Genomic DNA, 25,201 nt, shown 5'->3' with positions numbered 1-25,201 from the left:
CTTGAGATGTGTTTTCTGGATATTTTTCATGGAATATAATCTGATAGTAATGTATTTGGCTTAGCACTTGAACATGACATGAGTTAAAATATCTAATGTTATCACATCTTGTGGTGTGGTTATTGAGCATGGTGCATACAGGACTAGAAATTATAACATGTCAGAAATAGTTCTTTTAAACTCCTTTCTTTTTATTTAAGTAATGGTAATCGTTAAGATTGAGAGCGCTAGGTATTCTTTTCGAGTTAGTTTGTGTCGAAGTATGCGTTTTGATCGTGCCGCGTGATTTGACATATCATTCATTCTTCTATCTTTCATATCGGGAGTTCCTTGTTTTAATTCTTCTTGAAATGCAATACATCTTAAACATATCTCGATCTGATCATGCTGCTGGCTATCCCTTAGATTCTCGACAATATAAGTGTTGACTTTGCTTTTCTCCACATGAACTATGTAACAACTTGATGTAAATCTGAACATGCTTTGTTGTGATACATTATATCTTGTGGTAGTCTCCTGGAGTTTCTTATTTCGGGTCTTCTTTGAAAAAGTTTTGATTTTATTCTTCTTCTGCCTGATCGTGTCCCTAATCATTCTTTGAATTTTTGATAAGATAGCCCTAGATCTTGCCTGCATTTTCCTACATGGACTGAGTAACTTCCTTATGTTGTTTAAGCCTGCTTGTTTGCAATGCACCACCTATTTCATTAATTTATGAGAGACCTTCACCCTGGATTTTTTTTTTCTTTGAATACAACTCGATTCTCTTTCAACCACATCCCATTTGCTTATACATATCCTTGTGTGATTGTGCACCTAGGTATCCTCCGAGGTTCTTGAGGAAAAACCTTTGCCCGACATCCATTAATCTCCAATTCATAAACCTTGCATCTTTTGTTTCAACTTAAATTTGTTTGACGTGATAGCATTTATCCTTTTATCATTTCCTTTGAAATGTTCGTTTCATATTTTTCCTTTGAGCATGTGAAATAATTCACTTAGTTTTATCCATTGTTGATGAATGTCTTATTTGATTGTATTCCTAATCATTCTCTTAAATCCTTGTGAACAGTGACATTGACTTTAGTGACCATTTCCTGTGAGCTTTGTACTTCTTTTTTTGGTTTAAACTCGTTTCGACTTAATAATCCATCCTTCTTTTATTGTTCCTATCAAAGTTCCTTGATTTAGATTTCTTTCTTAAAATGCGAATTGACTTTCTTTCTAGAACACTTCATTGTTTCTGTACATCATTGCTAAGTTGCGATCCTACGCATCCTTCTGAATTCTTGCGAACACCGTCCGTGATGTTTGATCTTCTATTCCTAAGTTTTGTATTCCACTGAGTAAACTCGAACTTGTTTCGATGTCACGTGCAATTCCTAGATATAACCAGCGATACGTTAGTTCTACAGAACACGAATTATGGACGCAGAAGGTGAAATTTGTAAGTGTGCAACGTTACAAGAAGTGTGAAGATAAGTTATGCTGAAGTTTGAGAAGTTGAAATTCCAAGTCTTGATGTGAGACCGATTGCTACCATGGATATATTGCATATGTGCAACAGAATAAGAAGATTGGGAAGTGCGAGTGTTCTGAGGAGAAAGTTAAGGAGATTTTGGTACAAGTTGAAGAGTGCTATAGGTGTTTGTCTTATCAAAAGAACAAGAGTGTGTGTGAATGTTAACCACGTCTTTTTAACACAAACCTATCTTGTAAATTTTGCACCTCGTTATAGTTCTTTCTCATGTTTGGTAAAGTGCTAAAACCAAGTAAAGTTTTGCAGGTTATATCCATTTTCGAGGGCGAAAATTTTTATAAGGAGGGTAGAATGTAAAATCCCTAAAATACACTTATTTCTCTTTTTTTCCCCAAACCAGAAACCCTAGTTCTCAAATTGGGAAATCCTTTACCCAGCCACCAGCCACACCCATGGAAGAGAGACGAGAGATCCAAAGAGTGGGGAGCCGCGAGGGAAGAAGAGGAAGTAGGGAGAGACTGCACCGCGCCCAGTCATCACCGTCGTGTTGCGTCCCACTGTCGCCGCCATCGCGCCTGGTGCTGCACGCCAAGCTCGTTCCTTCATCGTCAACGCTGCCAGAGAGGAGAGAAGAGGGCGACGTGATGCAAGCCAAGGCCGAGAGGAAGGGGACGCCGCCGTGCCTCCATCGCGATTGATCCGCCGCCACTGCTGTTGGGTACGCCGTGGGAAGAAACGCGATGGTGGGGAAAGAATCTGTCACTGCTGCTGAGCTCTGCCCCTGTTTTTGGTTTGTCTTTCTAAAGCTGCTGTTGTCATTGGAGTTACATGATTGGAGGAAATATGGAACTGCTACTGCCATGGCCACCGCGCCTCTACCACCAAGAAACGCCTAGCCGCCGCCGCCGAAGCCAGCCTCGCTGCCATTGTCGTAGTTGTAGATTTGGAGCTTCGAAGAGAGAGGAGTTCCCGGAGAGAGAGAAACGCCAAGGAGGAGGGACCATCCGCTGCTGCGCTGTTCCTGTCGCCGTTCGGATGTATCTGAGCTAAGCCATCGTTCTTGCCGCCGGAGTTGTTGGTGCTGCTAGAGCTGAATTGCTCCTGTCATTATCCCAGTCCAGCCTTTTTCCTTGATTCTGCTCTAGCTTTCATGTCCTATTATGCCACCATTTAATCTATCTTATCCTTGTTTTAATTCGATTTTAGTTTTGCCTGTTTTAGATTCCCAAAACTATCGCCAGCTCCATCTTTTGTCGTTACTCCGGTCCAAATTTTTGCTCTCATTCATTTTATTCTACTTCAATCCTCTTCACCTTGAATTTGGCACTCCGGGTTTGATATCTTCGGTCCCTTGGGACCACATTGTGAGTAGGCTTTACATTTATAATTGTTTGATTGTGCATCTATAACTATTTTGACATATATCTATTATGATCTTTGAATTATACTCACTATATTTGTCTAGAACGGTTTTAAATTGATTAGAATAATTGATTTATTAAAATTGAATAATTTATTTTTATGAAGTTTATACTTTCGGAACTATACATGAGACCATATATATTTTTTATGAAGTTTTGCATTATTTTAAATTGTTTGAATTTACTTGAATATCTGTTTTTGAAGCATTGAAGTATTTGTTGGTATTCACTTAGTTTAAAGATTGTGAAATATATTTGAAATGTGTTATGATCGAAAAAGTATGATTGGAAAGAATTCTGATGAGAAAGTATAATATGATTTGATTTGATTCGATACCTTATATATTTGAAAGATCAAAGATTTGTTGTATTTAAAATTATATGTTTTGAATTGGTTTGGGAGGCTCGTATTAGAAAACCGTAGTTAACGGCGGTTATGACGTTAACTTAGATGCATCTAACTCAGACTCCAGCTAGCAGGGGTGTTGCTAGCCTAACGTGTAGGCCACACGTTAGATCTGTTATTCTGTTAGGACACACAAGAGGAAAGGGCTACCCATAGAGGTGGAGCCGCCCAGGTGTGGACTTTTGATTTGATTTTTGTATGAGAACTCCCTTATTGATTTACTTGTTATTATCAATTATTATTTTCTAATTAAAAATTACTTTGATAATAATATTTATATGGTCTCATGCCGATTATAGATGTATTGTCTAGTCACTGAGTTGCAAAACTCACCCCGTTTATCTAAAATTATTTTTCAGGAACAAATACTTGACTATGTGAGACTTTCTATTCAAGAGTAATAATCTGCAACGAGTATCTATTCTTTATCGAGTTTCTAGGTGTATATGCTCCATATGTCACAGGCAGGATCTAACTATTCTTAATTATTTTAATTTTTGTTAAAAATGTATAATTATTTATTTTAGAACTTGTAAAATATTTGTAAATTTCTTATTTAACTTATATTTGCGTATGTTAGGCTTGCTTGGGGATTATTTTCCTGAGTGCCAGTCATGGCTCATTTTCGGCCGTGACATGTTTGAACTGTGCAGTGAAAATTTATGAGACAATTTGATTTTGTCTCATAAATTGCAGAGAGACAAAATAGTGCAGAGAAGAAGAAAATGACACCAGCATGTATCCTGGTTCAGTTGCCTTGTGCAATGCAACCTACATCTAGTCTCCACCACAATAGTGGTGAAATTTCTACTATAGTTAAAGTATTACATACACCAATTCCACAAGATTGACACAATCCTTTTCCTCTAAAGTTCTAACCTAACTTGACTTAGCTTGGCTATGCTAATACCTAACTCTTCACTCTTAGTGCTTAACCAACTAAAAAAGGGGTACCTCACTGGTACAAGATACAAGCCACAAGAAACAACCTAAAGAAATCTGAAATCACTCTAGGCTTTTCACTCAAGTGTATCACTCAGCCTTTTAACACTCATTGGCCTTTTCTTGATCTTTCTCATATGCCTTTTTCCACTCAAGAAATCACAGAAAGATATATATTAAAAATAAAAATTACAATCTGTAAAACATGAAGGAGATTGATGCTTTAACAGCCTCTGTTGCTATACGATGAACGAACCAGATTTACTTAACTCCGGTTGAGTTTCTCATTCTGGCGGAATGCTACTTTAATTTAACTAGAAAGCACTGTCCAAGTTGATGAACTCTCCACAAAGAAAACTTCTTAGAACAAAATCTCAAACCCTGGTTCTCTCTCCTTACCTTCAGACTGAAGTGATTTTCCTATTTGTATGAGCTTTGTCTCAACACCTAGGGCTTACTTCACAAGGTCAGTTTCTTGAACCTAGGGCTAGCTGAAGTCTTTCTTCTTCTTTCTTCCATCAGCCCCAAATATTAGGGATTTTGAAGTCACAGACAAGTGATACAACTTCCTTGAAAACATATTTTCAATGGATTTGATAAATCTAAGCCCTCAGATTTATGCTTTGTCTCCAAAAAACAATTATAGCCATTGATTCACAACGTAGGTAAACAGCCACCACTTTCTTTAGTTTTTCCCGAAATGGTATGTGTAGAAGAAGGTAGGTTTCAATCAAGCTATCAACATGCATATAAGTGGAAACAATCTACCTTTATCTTTTGATCAAGCTAGAGGAGCCCTTTGCTTTTGGCTTCATTTATTTGACATTTTCTTCAAGAAGCTTCTTCCTCTTTTCTTCATTGTGTATTATCTGAAAGACAAAGTTTGCAATGAAAAATTCTCTTTTTCTTCTCTGTGTTATACCCAAAGGACATCTAGCATTCCAGCTATTGATTTCTTGCTTTTGAGAAACGACGTGGGTGATGTGAAAGAGAGAAGAGAGAAAAGATAGAATTTTGGTTTGATGGTAGTAGAAAAGTTCATAAGCAAATGGGACTTGAAATACTTAGTTAGTAACTAAGTTGAATGAATAGATATGGATGTGGACCACCACTTTTGGGTAGGGGTGTTCGTGGTGCGGTTTGGTTCAGTTATTTGAGAAAAAGTCATCCGATCCAATTTTATATTTATTTTTCGGTTCGGTTTGGTTCGATTTTTTTATCAACACCAACCAAACCAAACCAAACCAATTAAAACCGGTTTGGTTCGGTTCAGTTTTTTCGGTTTTCCAAATAATTCAAAAAAAAGATGATCAGTAAAAAACCAAAGAAGAACAAACACCGGAGCAGAACTATCCATCCATACCCTAAAATCAAACATCGGAGCAGAACTCAAATCAAGAACAAATAATAAAAAACCAAAATAACAAATGATCAGTAATCACAACCAAAGAAGAAGTAATCAGATCCAAAATCCTAAACAAAACTCAGAACAGAACATGCCATCAAAATAAAGAAGTAATCAGATCCAAAACCCTAAACAAAACTCACAACCAAGAACAAATAACCAGTAATCAAAGCTAAAAAAGTAATCAAAGCTAAAAATCAAAGTAACAAATCAGAACGTATACAAGATCAGAATCCAAAAACAAAACAACAACATAGTCAGATCCAACAAATTTAGAACTGCGAATCAGAGATGCGAAGCGCAACTATGAAGACCATGACTCTATGAACTGCAGAGAAGAAAACGACGGCGTGGAGGAGGACGCTAGGAGGAAGACGATGGGAGGAGATGCCGGCTTCTGTGCGTGGAGGAGACGCCGGCTTCTGTGCGTAGAGGAGATGCCGGCTTCTGTGCGTGGAGAAGACGGCGGCTTCTGTGCGTGGAGGAAGGGCGGCGCCGAGGAGAGGGAATCGCGATGAGGAAAGGAAGGAGAGAAAAGGCCGCGCCGAGAAGAGGGAAGCACGAGGAGGAAGGCCACCGCGAGGGTGCTGTCCGGCACGTCAGGGGCTTAGAGGACGATGGCGTGTGAGGGTGGGATGTGGAATTTTCTACGGTGTGGAAAAAGAGAGTGGAGAGTGGAGGAGAGGAGAGAGCTAAGGTTGAGTGGCGGCTGTATCTTCCTGGAAGGGGGTGGGGTTTGGTTTTTATATAGGATTTTTCAGTATAACCGGTTCGGTTCGGTTTGGTTAGGGCTTTTCAAATTAAAACCGAAAACTGAACCGAACCGCAAAAAACTGCAAAATATCATTTTTTCGGTTTTTGATTTGTTCGGTTATCGGTTTTTTCGGCTCGGTTGGTCGGTTTTGTTCGGATTGGATCGGTTTTGAACACCCCTAATTTTGGGCTTGGCTATCCTTGGGCCTATTTTCTTTTCCTCATTATTGCTATATTCAAAACAATATAGATTCCCAGCTGAACAAGGCTTTCCTTTGTTTCAATTTGCATTAGGCTTGGTTGAGGATTTCATATACTTCAGCATATTTGATTTCTTTGTTTCATTGGTTTGGGCTGCTGCATAATTATTTTGGGCCTACATCACTAAATGAAATAATTAAACCCAGTTAGATATTTAACCCAATAATCAATGTTTGTTATCATCATTAAATTAATTGTATTTTTAACTCAACAAGCCCCCCTTGATGACAAACATTATATATGAGATAATAATCAAAGGAATTGAAATAGAAAAGATTCAGAGACTTCGCTTTGATGATACCAATTTAACTTGATGTGCTCCCCCTCTTTTTCATAAGGGTTGCTCCCCCGATTTGTTTTCTATTCATCCCAGCTGATTCCTTTGCATTATTTCCTTGGGCTTTGAGAGTTAGAGAGCCCACCGAAAATTCTTGTTTCTTTACTCTATTCCTTTGAGGTGCTGCTTCTTTAGTTTTGGCATGTAACACTAATCAAGACAATCAAAACTGATTGGGTGTTTAACCCAATAAATCAATGTTTGTCATCATCATTAAATTAATTGTATTTTTAACTCAACAATCTCTCCCTTGATGACAAAAATTATATATGAGGTAATAATCAAAGGAATTGAAATAGAAAAGATTCAGAGACTTCCCTTTGATGATACCAATTTAACTTGATGTGTTCCCCTTCTTTTTCATAAGGGTTGCTCCCCCTTAATGTATGCTTATCGCTTAACCTGAGGATACAATCAATAATGGCAACTAAATAATCCAATGTATATACATGCTTATCTAGGATTCAGTAGCACAAGTATAAGCACACCAACAAAAAACATAAGTATCCATGAACTTCAAATGGCTTAAAGTCAAACAAGTTCAGTTCACAAACACAGTTCAATTCACAAACATAAGACTAATTATAAATAATATCCAATAATCCCAGTAAGCCTTATATAATCAAGCCTCATATATAATTTTTTTCTCCTCCTTTTGTCATCAAAGTGAAAAAAATAAAACAAAACAGAACCTGCAAAATAATGTGTTAGAGGCATGTAAAAGCTAGATGTTACGTCTTGAAATACTAAGAAAAATTCAGGAGAAAAATGAAGATCATATTTCAACCAGAAACACCATAGTTATCAAATAAAGAGAAAGCTTACAATATGCAAAGACCAATTCTGGGTAAAAACTTATGGACAAAAAAAATATCAGAAAACAAAAGGAACAACATGTGTAATAAGATTCAAACATGGTCTATGTCCATTTCTACATTACAAAATTCATATCATTCATTTCCTATCCAGCAAATGTCTCTTTGACCTGTGAAACAAAATTCTCAAACAAGACATTAGCACAATTAAAATAGAAGTTGTAGTTTTTCAAAAATTGAAATGATGATAATGAGAAGTGTAAAAATTTAAGTACAGTAAAGACAAAAGTTTGAAAACAATTTTTCATTTTATGACAAAATCAGTGATGTCCACTTGAAATTAATTCAGAACTAAAAACCAGATGCAACGTTCCAAGATGAAAGCTCTTCCTCTGCCCAAAAAATATCTATTCCCGACCTGAAACAGCAAAGCCTCAAACAACACCTTAGCAAAGTTAAAACAATAAATCATAACTAAGAATGCCTAAGCAAGTTCTTAATTTGTAAAATATGTCCTCAGCCAGAGGTTTGGTAAAAATATCAGCAATTTGTTCCTCTAATTTAACAAATTGAATGCTAAAATTTTCATTTTGAACATGTTCTCTTATTGAGTAAAATCTCACTTCAGTATATTTATTTCTTGAGTGCAAAACTGGATTTTTGGAAATATTTATAGCACTCATGTTGTCACACAACAAAGGAATATTTTCGGCATTCAATTTATAATAAGCAAATTGAGTTTTCAACCAAAGCAACTGAGAACAACAAGAGGCAGTGATGTATTCAGCTTCAGCAGTGGAAAGAGCCACTATGGACTGCTTCTTGCTCGACTAGACATTTAAGGATCTACCCAGAAAACAACAAATGCCAGATGTACTTCTTCTATAAATTCTGTCTCCAGCAAAGTTTGCATCACAATAACCAACTGCAGAAAATTTATCAGACCTAGGATACCATAACCCATAGTTAGATGTGCCATGTATATATCTAATGATCCTTTTAACTACTGAAAGATGTGATTCTTTTGGTTTTGATTGGAATCATGAACACATTCCAACACTTTGCACAATGTCAGGTCTAGAGGAAGTTAGGTACATAAGAGATCTAGTCATTCCTCTATACCTAGTCTCATCAACATTTTTCTCAGTTTCTCCCTTTTCTAATTTAGAGTTAGGGTGCATGGGAGTTCCCATGGGTTTGGCATTTTCCATACCAAATTTCTTAACTAGTTCCTTGGCATACTTTACTTGATGAATAAAAATACCATTTTTAGTTTGCTTAATTTGAAGCCCAAGGAAAAAATTATGTTCACCCATCATACTCATGTCAAATTCACTTGTCATGAGTTTTTCAAATTCAGTACAAAGAGATTCATTGGCTGATTCAAAAATAATGTCATCAACATAAATTTGGACTAGAATAAAAGAATCATTAGAATTCTTAATAAATAGAGTGGTGTCTGTAGTTTCTCTTTGAAAACCATTTTTCAAAAGAAAAGAGCTAAGTCTCTCATACCAAGCTCTAAGAGCTTATCTTAAACCATGGAGAGCTTTTGATAGTTTGAAAACATGGTTAAGAAATTCCTTATTTTCAAAACTAGGTGGCTGTGCCACATACACTTCTCTATCTATCACATCATTCAAGAATGCACATTTCACATCCATTTGATACAATTTGAAATCATAAAAAGCAGCATAAGCTAGAAGAAGTCTTATGGCTTCCATTTGGGCAACAGGGACAAAGGATTTATCAAAGTCTATTTTCTCTTCTTAGTCATATCCTTGTGCCACCAATCTTGCTTTATTTCTAGCAATGCTTCCATCTTCACCTGTTCCAAGCCGGTCACTTTCTTTCCACTAGGCTTAAGAACTAATGTCCATACTTGGTTCTTTTCAAACTCATGAAACTCATCCTCCATTGCCTTTACCTAAGAGGGGTCATCAAGGGATTCCTTGACGTTTTGAGGCTCCATTTGAGAGAGAAAAGCAATGTTTGTTTCTTTATTTCCTTTTCTAGTGGAGGAACGAGTTTTAACACCATGTGAGACATCCCCAATGACAAATTCCTCAGGATAATTCTTTAAGAATCTTCATTCACGAGGTCTAGTGGACTTGGAGGCAGATTTAGTAACTAAGGGATTCAAGGAACTGGTGGTTTCAGGATTTCTTCCAGATTCATGAGACAAAACAGAATTGTCTCTTGCTAAATCTACAGCAGCTGCAATTTCTGATTCAATCGGCTTAGAATTCTCATTTTCATGATTTTGTGCCTTTTCATCATCCTTTTGAACTTGATTTCCTGCATCACAACCTTCCAAGATACTTTGAACCAAGTTAGTGTCACAAAATGTAACATGTATGGACTCCTCAATTATTCTAGCATCTTGATAATAAACTTTATATGCTTTACTATTTGTGGAGTATCCTACAAATAAACACTCATATGCCTTTGGATCAAATTTTTTCAAATTATCTTTATTATTTAGAACAAAACATTTACATCTAAAGATATGCAAGTAGTTTAAATTTGGTGGGTAACCTTTCCAAAGTTCATAGAGAGTTTTCTTCAAAAATTTTCTTATGATGGGTCTATCCAAAATGTGGCAAGTAGTGTTAACCGCTTCAGCCGAAAGGAATTTTGGAACATTGCTCTCACAAAGCATAACTCTTGTCATTTCTTGAATGCTTCTATTTCTTCTTTCCATAAAATCATTTTGTTGCGGTGTTCTAGGTCAAGAGAAGTTGTGAGATATTCCAAATTCCTCACAAAAGGATTCAAATAATTGGTTTTCAAATTTAGTTCTATGATCACTTCTTATAGAAGAGATCTTTAAATCCTTTTCATTTTGAACCTTCTTGCTAAAAAATTCAAAGGCCGAAAAGGCTTCTTTTTTGTGTGCAAGAAATAAAACCCAACCAAACCTAGAGTAGTCATCCACAATTACTAAACCATCATGTTTAACACCTAAACTTTGAGTTCTTGTTGGACCAAATAAATTAATATGTAGCAATTCAAGTGGTCTTTTAGTAGAGACGTCTTCCTTTGATTTAAATGAACTCTTTTTTTATTTTCCCATTTGACACGCATCACAAATGATGTCTTTGTCAAATTTTATCAAAGGAAGGTTTCTCGCTAATTCTTTCTTTACAAGCTTGTTTATTTGAAACATGCTAGCATGGCCTAATCTCTTGCGCCATAGCCACTTTTCCGATTCTTTAGAATGAAAACAAGCTACATTTGGATTCTTTAGTTCATCAAGGGTAAGTTCATACACATTATTACAACGCTTAGCAATAAACAACACATCATTGGTCTTTTCATTTATAACACAGCATTCCAATCTTTTAAAAATCACCAAATAACCCAAATCACACAACTGACTTATACTCAAAAGATTATGCCTCAAACCATTTACCAAAAAGACATCATCAATAAAAGTAAAATGATCATTACCTACTTTTTCAGCAGCCACAATTTTACCTTTTCCATCATCTCCAAAGGTCACAAAACCTCCATCATACTTGTTTAGTTTGATGAAGAAAGTTGACCTTCCAGTCATGTGCCTTGAGCATCCATTGTCCAAGTACCACATATCCTTTTTGTTCTTGGATGCTAGGAAAATCTGCATTAAGACTTCAAGTAACTTTAGGTATCCAAATTAATTTGGATCCTTTGAAGTTAATCCACCTTGGTTGTCCAAGTGCATTGAAATCACATACAACATTGTAAATTTGGTTTCCTACCATTCTTTTTTCAATGAAACATTGTGAATGTGAGTGACCAAATTTCTTACAATTAAAACAATGATTTTCTTATGCATGTTGCTGAAATTGAGGTGAATTATGATGCTGAAAATGATTAAATGACTGAAATTTTTTGGTTTTTGGAAGAGGTGAATTTCTTTTGACAAAATGATTTTTGTTATGATTTTTCTTTTTTGCAGAAGTATTCCAACCAGAGTTTTTGAAAGTATTTTGGCTTTTTGAAGATGAGGTTCTATAGTTAAAAGTTGGTTTTTTTAATGTAACCTCATTGGTCGAAACATAGCCTAGACCCGACTTGGTGGAAACAGTTTCGATTCTTGAAGACAAAGCATTTTTATCTGAAAAGGAACTTCCAGATTTCTCTTCATATATGGGAACATGTCCCAAAACAGATTTGTTCATGTTGGAGTCAGTTTTTGATGAAAAAGGCCAAAAAAATTGTAGGAGATCTATCAAAAATAGCATCATCATTTGTCATATATCCTAAACCAGATTTTTCATACAATGGTCTTTGACTTGCAAGTAATTTGTCCAAGTTACTAGAACTTTGAGCAAATCTTGCTAAGTCACCATTCAATCTTTTAATCATTTCATTTAATCTTTCATTTTCAGTAATAAGCTCTTGAGAAGGATCCATAATGTGATTTCCTTTTAATTTTTCAAGTTTAGATTTTAGAAATCTGTTTTCTTCAATAATATCCAAGGTACATTCAATTTTCTTCACCTTTTATCTCAAAAAATCATTTTCAACTTTCAACATTTCTTTTTCAGATTTACATTTACTATATTTTTCTAGCAGTTTTGTAGAATTTTTTGTGAGATCATCAATTATAACATGTAAATCATCTATAGACAAATCATAGTAATTTACCTCATCAAGTTGATCATCACCAACCATGAAGCAGATTTGTGCTTCACATTTGGAGTCTTCTTCCTCATACGAGTCATTCTCAAGATCTTCCCAAGATGTCATGAGCACTCTCTTCTTTTCTTTCTTCCCTTTGTCCTCCTTCTTGAGTTTTGGACAGTTGGATTTAAGATGTCCAGCTTCCTTGTAATGGTGACAGATCACTTTGCTCAAGTCCTTCTTGTACTCCTTTTCCTTTAAGCTTGAACCCTTGTACTTGTCTTTGTTCCTCATTAGCCTTCTTAGTCTCCTAGCAAAAAACACAAGTTCATCATCTGAAAAACCATCACTAGACTCACTCTCTTTTGATTCTATTTTTGACTTATGAGCTATTCCCTTTTTCTTTGAGTCGGGGTTTGTGTGTGTGGTTTCATAGGCAAGGAGTTTTCCTCTCAGCTCATCATAGGTTATGGGACTTAGGTTATTACTCTCGACTAGGACAGTGGCAATTGTTTCCTACTCCTTTGTGAGGCTTCTGAGGAGTTTTCTCACTAGGATTTGTTCTGAGTAGGTTGTACCCATAGTATCAAGGTTGTTGATTATGATTGAGAATCTCTCAAATACTTCATCAATGCTTTTTCCATCCTTCATATTAAACATCTCGTACTCTTTTCGCAGCATGTCAATCCTCGTTTCTTTGACCCGTTTAGTGCCTTTGTGTGTAACTTGGAGTTTCTCCCAGATTTCTTTGGTTGTTTTGCATCTAGACACCTTTCGGTACTCTTCAAAGCTGATAGCATATTGAAGAAGGTTGATGGCTTTAGCATTCAGCTCCACTTTCTTCTTGTCGTCGTCATTCCATTCAATTTCTTCTTTTGGAGTTACCACTTCATCAGCACTTGTCTTTGTTGTAATCTTGGGACCGCTCACAACAATCTTCTATGTGTTGTAATCAATGGATTGGATGAAGATCCGCATCCTCTCTTTCCAGTAGGCATAGTTCTTCCCGTTGAAGAAGGGAGACCTGTTGTTTGACTGGCCTTCTGTTAGAGTGTAGGCAACTGTGGTTGTGCCCAAGTTGTTCGCCATTGGACCTTTGCTCCATGCTGTGAAGCTTGATTCTTGAGACATTGGCTCTAATTACCAATTGAAGGTTGTAGAAGGCTTAGAGAAGGGGGTTGAATCTATGGCCTTCTTTTACTTTAATAGAAATAAGCCTTTGCTTACAATCTTTTACTTAGGATCAGTTTGAACTGTGCAGCGAAAACTTTATGAGATAATTTGGTTTTGTCTCATAAATTGCAGAGAGACAAAATAGTGCAGAGAAGAAGAAAATGGCACCAGCATGTATCCTGGTTCAGTTGCCTTGTGTAATGCAACTTACATCAAGTCTTCACCACAACAGGGGTGGAATTTCCACTATAGTTAAAGTATTACATACACCAATTCCACAAGATTGACACAATCCTTTTCCTCTCAAGTTCTAACCTAACTTAACTTAGCTTAGCTCTGCTAATACCTAACTCTTCACTCTTAGTGCTTACCCAACTAAGAAAGGGGTACCTCAATGGTACAAGATACAAGACACAAGAAACAACCTAAAGAAATCTGAAATCACTCTAGGCTTTTCACTCAACTGTATCACTCAGCCTTTTAACACTCATTGGCTTTTTCTTGATCTTTCTCTTATGCCTTTTTCCACTCAAGAAATTACAAAAAGATATACATTAAAAATAAAAATTACAATCTGTAAAATATGAAGGAGATTGATGCTTCAACAACCTCTGTTGCTATACGATAAACCAGATTTACTTGACTCTGGTTGAGTTCCTCATTCTGGCGGAATGCTTCTTTAACTAGAAAGCACTGTCCAAGTTGATGAACTCTCCACAGAGAAAACTTCTCAGAACAAAATCTCAAATCCTGGTTCTCTCTCCTTACCTTCAGACTGAAGTGATTTTCCTATTTGTATGAGCTCTGGCTCAACACCTAGGGCTTACTTCACAAGGTCAGTTTCTTGAACCTATGGCTAGCCGAAGTCTTTCTTCTTCTTTCTTCCATCAGCCCCAAAAATCAGGGATTTTGAAGTCACAGACAAGTGATACAACTTCCTTGAAAACAGATTTTCAATAGATTTGATAAATCCAAGCCCTCAGATTTGTTTTGCCTCCAAGAAATAATTGTCGCCATTGATTCACAACATAGGTAAACAGCCACCACTTTCTTCAATTTTTTCCAAAATGGTATGTGTAGAAGGTAGGTTTCAATCAAACTATCAACATGCATATAAGTGGAAACAATCTACCTTTATCTTCTGATCAAGCTAGAGGAGCCCTTTGCTTTTGCCTTCATTTATTTGACATTTTCTTCAAGAAGCTTCTTCCTCTTTTTTTCATTGTGTATTATCTGAAAGACAAAGCTTGCAATGAAGAACTCTCTTTTTCTTCTCTGTGTTATACCCAAAAGACATCTAGCATTCCAACTGTTGATTTCTTGCTTTTGAGAAACCACGTGGGTGATGTGAAAGAGATAAGAGAGAAAAGATAGAATTTTGGTTCAATGGTGGTGGAAAGATTCAGAAGCAATTGGGACTTGAAATACTTAGTTAGTAACTAAGTTGAATGAATAGATATGGATGTGGACCACCACTTTTGGGATTGGCTATTCTTGGGCCTATTTTCTTTTCCTCTTTATTGCTATATCCAAAACAATATAGATTGTCAGCTCAACAAGGCTTTCCTTTGTTTCAATTTGCATTAGGCTTGGTTGAGGATTTCATATACTTCAGCATATTTGATTTCTTTGTTTTGTTGGTTTGGACTGCTACATAATTATTTTGGGCCTACATCACTAAATGAAATAATTAAACCCAGTTAGATATTTAACCCAATAAATCAATGTTTATAATCATCATTAAATTAATTGTATTTTTAACTTAACAGTAATAATATACAGTAAATACGGAGGATAACAACAGTTAATTGGCAGCTGTTTATCAACTCGCCACAATTTAGCACGATAGCAGTGGTTATGGTAGCAGTTTGAACTTCTGCTACAAAAGGAACTAAGATAGCGGCGGTTAGCTTTCCTACTGCTGCAAATCAAACCAAGAAGAGAGCCAACGGCCTTAAGTGCCCCGTCACTCACTCGACCAGATGTCCAAAGCTCTGAATCACTCCCCCTCTCTAGCCCTAGCTAGGGCTGACAATGGGTAGGGTAGGGTAGGGTTTGGACTTACTCTTACCCTACCTGCGAGTTAAAAACTTTCTTAAAACTCTACCCTACCCTATCCGCGGGTTGAGAATCTCTCAACCCTAACCCTACCTGCATCCTAAAGTTCTAAACCCTACCTTACCCGCAAAAAAATAAAAAATTTTCAAGTAAATATGAAATTCAACCATTCTAAATTTCATACATATTAATAAAATAGAAAATAAAAAACTAAGTTCAAGTTAAAATTAAAAACAATAATAAAATCTTAAAGAAATTCAACATAAAATTACAAATAATATGATCATCAATTAGCTTAATGGTTATTTCAAGTTTTTATAAGAGAAAGATTATGAATTTAATAATCACTTTTTTCACTACATACATAACTTTTACATATATATTATATAATATATTAGGAGTGTGGGTAAGGTAGGATAGAGTACGGTATACCCTAAACCCGTACCCTATCCTACCCACAAGCAAATTTGCACTCTATCCTACCCTACCCAAAGGGGATTGAGTAGACAATCCTACCGAACGGGTTAGTCCCCGTTGGATACGTGCGTGTAGGGTATATATTGCCAGCCCTAGCCCTAGCTTCTCTTCGACCACCCACGCAGCGCCACCATCAATCATCACACCCCCCCGGAGCGTCTCCGTCAGAACCACAGAACCACCGCGAAAACCTTTTCTCTCTTTCTTTTCCCCTATCTCCTGCCTTCTCTGTCTCACTACCGGCTACCATCCAGTGCCGCCGCGACCATCTTCTTCCCCTCCTCACAACCCCGCACTGTGGCTCTCTAGCTCGCCCCTGCCTTCCTCATTCCCAGTCGCAGAATCAGAACAGAGCCGCTCTAGTTCCAGCGAGTTCAGAAGCAGCAGCGGCTAGTCACTGCCACTGCATCCCTTTCTCCTGAGTTCTTGCTCTGTCCTTTGACTCAGGTTCTCAGATCACATTTTCTTCTTTGTTTTAGTTAATTTAGGATTAGTTATATGTTGATTCTAGTGTTAATTTGATTTGGTTAGCATCGTTTGCTGCTGTTAGTTGAGTTTAGGTTAGAATTAGGATTTTCTTATTAGAATTAGTGTTAGTTTATACATAGTTAAACATGCTGTTAAGAGCTTCTTGAGTTTGAATTTCAATTTGTTTGGATTGATTGACTGATACTTTGCTGAGTCACTGCGAATGCTGCTGATTTTTCATGTCATGGTGCTGAATTTTGAATTGGTGTTGCAAAGAATGCTTGTTAGTGCTATTTTGTAGTGTTTATGCTTTTGCATGCCAAGTGTTTTGAATATAGTTCACAATATTGATCGAAACAATATTCAAAACACTTGGAAGTCTGTAGCAATGTAGGCAAGTGTATCGGGGAAGAAATTTTTTTTTCCTCCATAGAACCATCATGTTATTAGAAAAATGTGTCTGCATTTGGAAAATCTGCCAGGAGTTCTTTGAGCAAAATATTGTTTTTAAGACTAAGCCATTTGAATGCATGCGGCATGCCTGTATATATTGAATAGAAGTTGAATTTAGTCAAAGATGTGAAGAAAAAGATTTAATTTCCGTTTCCAAGATTTAGTCGTATTTAGGCTTGGGGATATGGCAGTGGGTAATTAAGTTCTTATGACTACAATCTTTATAATTGCTTGGTAGTTCACTCTTTTGAGTTAATTTTTAAACTCAGTAATTTTTCACTTAAATCTCTAGTTTATATATGGTTTTTCTTTTGGCCCACCATGGACATGAAAGGTTTGTATTAATATTTCTCCTAAATTGTATAGGGATTTCATCCTCAGTGTCTACTAAAATTGTAAGAGATTGTTATTTTTTTAGTGAAATAAAATCTTACTCTCAAATTAAACTAAATTCTTTTGACATAAAAATACAGTTTTTCTGGATATCCATGTTTTATTTAAACTGTTGAAAGTTATATAACTTTAATTTGAATGATGCAGACAATGCTTGCAAAGGCTGTTGCAACAGAGTGCCAGACTTCATTTTTTAATATTTCAGCATCATCTGTTGTGTGCAAATGGCGAGGCATGTTACTCATAACTCTTTCCCCCTTTTTTCCAAAGTTCATATTTTTCTTTTGTATTGTAGTTTATGTATAATACTTATAAGTCTGCAGTGTTCATTTTCTCAAGAAAGTGATTTAAATATCTTGGTTGCAAAGAATAACACTGCAATTCTGTTTCCCTGAACAAGAAGATAGACTAATCTTTTCTGCAAGGTGATACAACTAACTATTGTTGATGAAATAGTATGATGCAACAAGTGGCCTGGATCTTGTTAATTAATCTCATATCCTATTTGGTTCAGAAAAGACATGGTACTGTTGTCATCCTCTGTTACTTAGCCAAATATGTACACACAAGCACTGACATCATATATTATATTCAGAGTGCCAGGAGCTCAAAATGGCCATTTGGTATATTAGGGATGATTTGGATTGAAAGAAAGAGCGTGGATGTATTTGTTATGAGCTTTGCAATGTCCTCCAAATAATCCTTCTAAAACAAGCAAAGTGTTTTTTTTAAACATACTTTTTTTTTAAGTTACTAAATACATTTTCAGAGCATTCAAATATTTTTCCTTGTTTGACAATTATGAAGACTGTTAGGAGAATTCCTTAGGAGGATATAGAATTATTCTTGTATTTTAGATGACATTGCTTCATTTGAATGCCTAGCTTCCTCCTTCGTTTGGATTAAATTGCCTCTATCTTGTAAGGAAGAGAAAGATCTTTCAAATTGCTCCTTGTTCTTCTCTGTTTAGTGTATAATATAGTGGGCAACTGGGCATGCACATTTACAAAATTTATTTTAGATTGCAGGTGATTCTGAGAAGTTGATAAATGTGTTATTTGAGCTTGCCAGATGCCATGCCCCCTCAACCATATTTCTTGATGAAATTGATGCAATCATTAGCCAACGCGGTGAAGCACGCAGTGAACATGAAGCAAGTAGACGACTAAGAACTGAACTACTCATACAGGTGATGCTTTATTCTTAAACTAAATATAATTTCATAATCACTAGCTTAATGATAATAACATAATTAGTATTGAAAACACTTTATATCTTAGCTGTCCTTGGATAAAATCAACTATGATAGAATTCGAAGTTATCGCATATATTGGACTTGTGCCTGCTGTTTTTGCAATGGCTACAAGCTTGAGGATGTACACAGCTTGTCAGCATCTTCAAGCTCAGAGAATATATATATATATATAAAATAAGATAAGAAGCTAAGCTATAGCTAGTATTAGTTTAGATTTTTACAATCTTCCAAACATTTTTTTTATGACAAGCTAAGTGAATGCCCCACTTTCTCATGTAGTTTTGAAGTTTTATATCAAATGTATCTAATAGAACTACCAACTTTGTAAGTGGAAGAAAAAAAAATAAAAAGAAAATGGCTTGGTTTGTGGCTGAGAGCACATAATAAAAAAAAATTCAATATTGTCAGCTTTCAATTTAGAATCATTTCCTTGTCTGCCGCAGGGATTTTCTTCAAGAAGAAGCATTAATTCATTCATTCGCAGCTATTGGTCGTTATATATAACTTATAACTTATAAGCATATTAAATTGAATAAGAATGCATGCATAGTTAGGAGAAAAGCTTAGTTGGCACGTCTGACATACATGATACATACATGTTATTATATATATGATTTAATCTAAATAAAGTGCCAATTAATACCAATTCTCTGGCTTTTCTTACCATAGGTAATCTAATTACTGTTGTAGCTAATGCTTTGCTGCTTAGCATTGTAGTTTTTAAACCTGTATTTAATTTGTCATTCAGTTATTATGCTATTCATGCTGCTGAACTCTCCTCAGATGACACATTATTTTATTGTAAGTAAGAATTTAGCTATTGTGGGTAATCAAAAGGTTTCTGTAGCATTTTGATTTGGTATCGATTAGTATCATAACTATGTGTAAGTATGCTTGAAGTTACGGCTTGCATTGTGCTTGCTGTTTTTGCAATGGCTACAAGCCTCAGGATGTACACAGCTTGTCAGCATCTTCAAGCTCAGGCCAGGGCTCATGCAGCAGCAACAACTGGATTGCGTAGCCATACCGAATTATGGCTTCATGTGCCACCATCCATAGAGTTTGTTCTATATGAATTTTCCAAATATATGAAGAGATTACAAGCATAAAGGATTTTTCTATACACACTAAGTTTAATGGTAATAATTATACTTGATTCTTAAAGTTGAACTATACGCTATGAGTTCTTATTTTTTTATGTAGATTTCTTATGAAGAGAGAAGAATAGTAGTTGATTTTGATTTTATTTTTTTCTTTTTGTTTTACCATTTTATTTTTTCGCCTTTGTTTTACCATTTTTATATTGCAAGAGCATTCAGGGGATATTATACACTTTTTTGTATTGTTCAATATTTTTTGAGTAAATAATTTATAAATAAGTATTTTTTAATATTTATATTTTCAATAAAACTTGAATATTTATATTTTCAATAAAACTTTTCACTAATAACAAGCTTATCACATACCCTTAAGAATTAGGATACATGTTAACTAACCCATAATTTATTTTAGATAAGGAGACTAAATATATAATAACCTAAGTTTATTATGTTAATAAAGTCATATATTATTAAATTTAAAAATATTGTTTGAAAAATATTAAAATAATTTTGATGGTTATCTTTATTATTAATATTTATATTTATTAAGTTTTAGGGTATTTCTATTAGTATGGTAAAAATTGTTGTCTTTTAAAATTTGTATTATTAATTAAGATTTTGATTATTATCTGAGTTGATAAACTAATTCTCTCTACTTCTTCTCTTCTTTTCCCCTCTGTCCCCTCTTCTTCCTCTTTTACCCTATTTTCTACTTGTTCTTGTTAGTTTTCATTGCATCTCATTTTTGTTTTAGTAATTATATTAGTTTTAATTTAATAGTTGTTAATTGAACAAATTGTAAGTGTTTGCCTGATGATTATTGGGTTGCTTCTTGCTTGAATTTGGTTTCAAGTCTGATGAATACGTGCACTGAACATTAACTCTTTGTTTAATTGCCTAATTGAATTGTAAGTTTGATTCATATGTTGTCGCGGCCATATGCATTAAACTTTATCCTTGTTTGGCATTATGAATTGTGCATTTTTACTCTAGTGAATTGAGTTGAGCTACTTAGTCATCATGGTTCTTAAGTGAATATAATCACATAACAAGGTATTTGTTCCTTGTTAATGCTTTGCATTTTTTTTGAGTTGACTTGACTTGATTCTTATCAAGACTTGTCACTTTTTGTAACAAGCACCTTATACATGTGATTATTTTCTTATTCCTAAAGATGAATAAGTAGTTTCTTTTCATCATGGAATCGGCTATTGTTGATTGTGCCATTTTTTATTCACTTTGCGCTTTCACTTGCACAATCTCACTATCCAATATATTTTATACTAAATTCACTTTTGTGGTTATCTAGGGTCACTTGTGCCTCAAGTTTTGCTTATTCTTCATTTGCAATCTAGAACTACTTGATTGAGGAACGTGCTATTTCTTTTGATTATGTGGTTTCTATTCCCCCCAATGTTTGTGTTCTAAATTGTGCGCGCATTTAGAATACAAACATTCCCTTTCATCACCCCACATACAACTTACTTCTCCTCAATTGTTGTTTATTCGTTTATATCGCAACCGGAGCCCCCGGAGCCCACCAGCTGTAGGTGGACCCTCATAGTCCTTCATCCCCGGATCATGTACATGCACGGAGGACCGTGCATTATTTAAGTGTGGGAAAGGATCGCCAACTTCAAGGGGGGTAAAGTTCCTTTTCTTAGACACTTTGCAACATTCTTTTTGTTCTTTTTCTTTAATTTTTGCAATTTTTGTTCTTATTTGCACTTTGTTTGGTTTGTTTTGTTTGTATATATTTCTTTAATGCTTATAGTATTATGGTAGTACATAGTACATACTTGCATGTTGCATAGTATAGTAAATAAGTTTTGGTAAGACAACGAAGAATTTTCAAGAAATCCCTTTTTGGGCGTTCCATTGATTAGATTTGAAATCTTATTTTTGAACTTGCATGAAGTATTTTTATGGAACATAGAAAAGAGTTTGAACAAATTACCTAGTGACATTTTGAGCTTTAATTGTGTGGTTGCACATTTTTCAACCACAAAAATTTTGTTCTTGTGTGATAAACTTCTTTTATGATTGTAATCTTAGATTTGCTTTAATCTTTATGTCCTATATTTGTTGTTTTGTATGCATCTAGTATGATTGAGGCCATTTTTTTGAAATTGAGCTCACAAACCCATATGGTCAACCCTTACATCTACCTTTGAAAACTACTTTTTGAGCCTTTTAATTCTCCTTTGTTCTAATTTTAAGCACATCATTTGCCCTAAGTGAAAAACCAATTATGTCCATGATTTGTATATTTGATTAGCTTAGGTTTGAGTGTGTGTGTGTGTGTTAATCAAGTGCGGGGGAATTTGTGGGAATCATTGGTAGTTAGTTTACTTTGGGTGTTCATTGTGAACATTTGAAAAAATGGGTAAACACTCATGCATTCATCACTTAAAACATATGCATCTCTTTTTAATTCTAAAAGAAAAAAATTTTGTTGTACATACTTTGTTTATATATATATATATATATAAAGAGGAAATAAAAGAAAAGAAAAAAGAAAAGAAAATAAAAAATAAAAATAAAGGATGCATATGTGGTTGAATTGGAAAGAGAAATGTATGAGTGAGTGTGAAAAAGAGGATAAATGGGTAGTTAGGTTATTTTGTTATGTATATAGGATGATATAGGATTAGGTGGGATACTTGAGCTAATCAAAGATCCAATCTAATAGCCCACTTAACCACATTAATCCTACCCTTACCTAAGCCCCATTACAACCCACAAAGTCCTCATGATATTTGCATTCATTCATCAAATGTTAGTTGATTATTAGATGACTTGCAAATCTTTGAGAAACATGATTAAAGGAGGATTGAGTGATTAAACCCTACACACCGAGCGATTAGACTGTAAACACATTCGGTGAGGGTTTCAATTGCTCAATTCTATGTTCCCTTTACTTATCTTGTATCTTCTTGCAAGTTGTTGAAATAAATTTTGAAAATTTCAAATCAAATCATTGGACATTGATCATATTGCTATATTTGCTTTGTCTTAGCCCTGAGCTTTGATTTGGATTGATTGAGATTCTTTTGCTTGTTTTTGCCAAACTCAATAGGAATTATAGTATATATATAAATAGATAGTATTTAGTATAGTTGCATACATATAGTTAGTTGCATTTAATAAATTGCTTACCCTCCTTATCCTTCTCCCTTGATTGTGATTAGCATGAGGACATACTATTGTTTAAGTGTGGGGGAATTGATGAATCCATATTTAACGATATATTTTGGTTTGATTTGAGTGGATTTCATCACATAAACTCACACTTATTCACTAAAATAGCATGCTTTTGTGTTCTCTCCCTTAATTGAGCCTAATTGTGAAAACATGTTATTTTGTGCTTATTTTAATCACTTTTATCCCACTTTTCTACCATTCAATGCCATGACATGTTTGTTGAGTGATTTTAGGTCTTGAAGGCAAGTTTGGCAATGCAAAAGTTGAAGGAAGCATGAATAAAGGGAAAAAATATGAAGAAAACAAAGGAGAAGAACACATTGGAGTGTGCGTGCGCACAAAAGCCACAAAACCATGTGTGCGTACGCACAACATCCTGTGTGTACGCACAAGAAGAAAATCAGCATGTGTGCGTACGCACATGCGTACGCACACGTCCCAGCGCGTGACTCATTTATTGCAAATCGCTGGGGGCGATTTTTGGGCCTCCAGGGCCCAATTTTGGGACTTTCTAAAGCTGATTGAGTGCTATATGAAGGAAGGCCTCATTCCATGTGAAAGGGGAGGGAGGGAAATTAGGGTTATTTTAGCATTATGTAGGTTGTTCTCTAGAGAGAGAAGCTCCCCCCTCTCTCTAGAATTAGGGTTCTTTAGTTTAATTTCTTGTAATTTCTACTTTTAATTCTTGTTTTCATTTACTTTTCCTTGTCTTTTATTGTTATTGCACCTTAGTTCTTCTTCATCTCTTTTGTTATTTCCTTTATCTTTTCATTTTTATGTTTATGGATACTTTTTTCAATTTTAATTTTAATTAATGCAATTTATGTTTTATGTTCATTTATTGCCTTCTTTAGTTGTTATGACTTTCTTGCTTTGGTAGCTTTAGAATTTATTTTATTACATTTTAATATAATTTTATTTTCATGCACACCAAGTGTTTGATAAAATGCTTGGCTTAGTTTTCGCTTAGTTTTTTTCCACTCTTGGCTTGAAATTGGTGACTTTGGTGATCCTTGAGTCGTTGATGTCCATTCTTATTTGATACATTAGAGTAGTTAGTTGATTTGGTCTCCATTGACTCTATGTGACCCTTAGTGTTGACATAGGACTTATGGATTGAAATTAACTATGCCTATTTGACTTATCTTCGATGTAAGTGTTGACTAAGTAGGATTAACTCTTCATAATCATCATGTGTTTGTGATCAATGAGTAGGATAGGTAATCTTTGCTCTCAATTACTTGCCAAGAGGTTTCTTGTATTTTAAGTTTCCTTTCCTTGCATTTTATTGCTTTGACTTTTAATTTCTTGCATGATCATTTAATTGCTTTGATGTTTAATTTCTTGCATGTTTAGTTTTTCACACTCTTTGTTGAGAAATTGGGTGTTTGGGTGGAATTGAGTTGTGGATGTTCATTCCGCATTGTGTGAGGATTGTTAATTGGTTTGGTTTTCCTTGACTCTAAGTGACCCACTAGTGTTGACTTAGGACTTAGGGATTTGAATCAATTATTCCATTTTGACTCATTCTCAAGTAGGATTAACTAATTGGGATTAATTCCACACAATTGCCATGTTTGTGGTCCACAACTAGGATAGGAATCCTAAATTCCCCAATTCTTGCCAAGAGTTGCCATTTTAATTCCTTGCATGCTCATTTACTTTCTTGCTATTTACATTCCCTTGCTCTCTTGCTATTTATATCTCTTGCTCTCTTGCTTTCATTCCCAATTCCTCATAGCACTCTCTCATAGCCAATAATTATGACACTTAATTGCAACTCCTAGGGAAGAGAACCCGAGGTTTAATTACTCTCGGTTTATATTTGGTTTGAATTGTGATAACATTTGATTGATGGTCAATTTGTTGGGTTAGGACTATACTTACAACGGCAACTCCATTTTTTGATAATCGAATTCCTAACCTATGCAAATTGGTCATTATCAAATTTGGCGCCATTGCTGGAGAGTTGCAATGGTGTTGTTTTTGGCTATTGTAAATATGTTAATATGTAAATAGCTTGCTTTTCGGGTTGTATTTTGTTTTTGTCAATGGTTAAGATTGGGATCCCTGAAGACATTGGACATTCAAGCATTTGGTGGGGAGGTCAAGCACAAGCTACCATAGCAAGGGCTCTCCCAATTGTCTAACTTAAAGACATTAAATAAAAGTGCTTGGTAACATTGTTC

At 35.2% G+C, this 25,201-nt stretch overlaps 1 long non-coding RNA gene across 5 annotated transcripts; it reads left to right on the top strand.

Annotated features, from left to right (window-relative positions):
- Positions 1-16,184: 16,184 nt before the first annotated feature.
- On the top strand, positions 16,185-23,849 carry LOC112750916 (uncharacterized). Of its 5 annotated transcripts, XR_011872349.1 has the most exons (5): positions 16,189-16,586; positions 17,601-17,685; positions 18,482-19,847; positions 21,336-21,453; positions 23,246-23,849. It is a non-coding gene; the product is annotated as an uncharacterized lncRNA (long non-coding RNA). The 5 variants fall into 5 exon arrangements; XR_011872347.1 differs by having other exon boundaries at positions 16,185-16,586; positions 18,482-21,453; XR_011872348.1 differs by having other exon boundaries at positions 21,336-23,849.
- The last annotated feature ends 1,352 nt before the right edge of the window (positions 23,850-25,201 follow it).

Source organism: Arachis hypogaea, chromosome 15 (assembly GCF_003086295.3).
Source record: "Arachis hypogaea cultivar Tifrunner chromosome 15, arahy.Tifrunner.gnm2.J5K5, whole genome shotgun sequence".
Classification (NCBI taxonomy): Eukaryota; Viridiplantae; Streptophyta; class Magnoliopsida; order Fabales; family Fabaceae; genus Arachis; species Arachis hypogaea.
This window is presented reverse-complemented; position numbering and strand designations above follow the sequence as displayed.